Here is a 600-nt window from a genome sequence, read left to right on the forward strand (position 1 = left end):
CACTGCCCATCACTGGCACTGCCCATCACTGGCACTGCCCGTCACTGACACTGACCCTCACTGGCACTGCCCATCACTGGCACTGACCCTCACTGGCACTGCCCGTCACTGACACTGACCATCACTGGCACTGACCCTCACTGGCACTGACCCTCACTGGCACTGCCCGTCACTGGCACTGCCCGTCACTGGCACTACCCATCACTGGCACTGACCCTCACTGGCACTGCCCGTCACTGGCACTGACCATCACTGGCACTGACCATCACTGGCACTGACCCTCACTGGCACTGCCCGTCACTGGCACTGCCCGTCACTGGCACTACCCATCACTGGAACTGCCCATCACTGGCACTGCCCGTCACTGGAACTGCCCATCACTGGCACTGACCATCACTGGCACTGCCCGTCACTGGCACTGACCATCACTGTCACTGCCCGTCACTGGCACTGACCATCACTGGCACTGCCCATCACTGTCACTGACCATCACTGGCACTGCCCATCACTGGCACTGACCCTCACTGGCACTGACCCTCACTGGCACTGCCCATCACTGGCACTGCCCATCACTGGCACTGCCCATCACTGGCACTGACC

The sequence above is a fragment of the Corapipo altera genome, unplaced genomic scaffold (assembly GCF_003945725.1).
Source record: "Corapipo altera isolate COAL_440 unplaced genomic scaffold, ASM394572v1 113, whole genome shotgun sequence".
NCBI lineage: Eukaryota > Metazoa > Chordata > Aves > Passeriformes > Pipridae > Corapipo > Corapipo altera.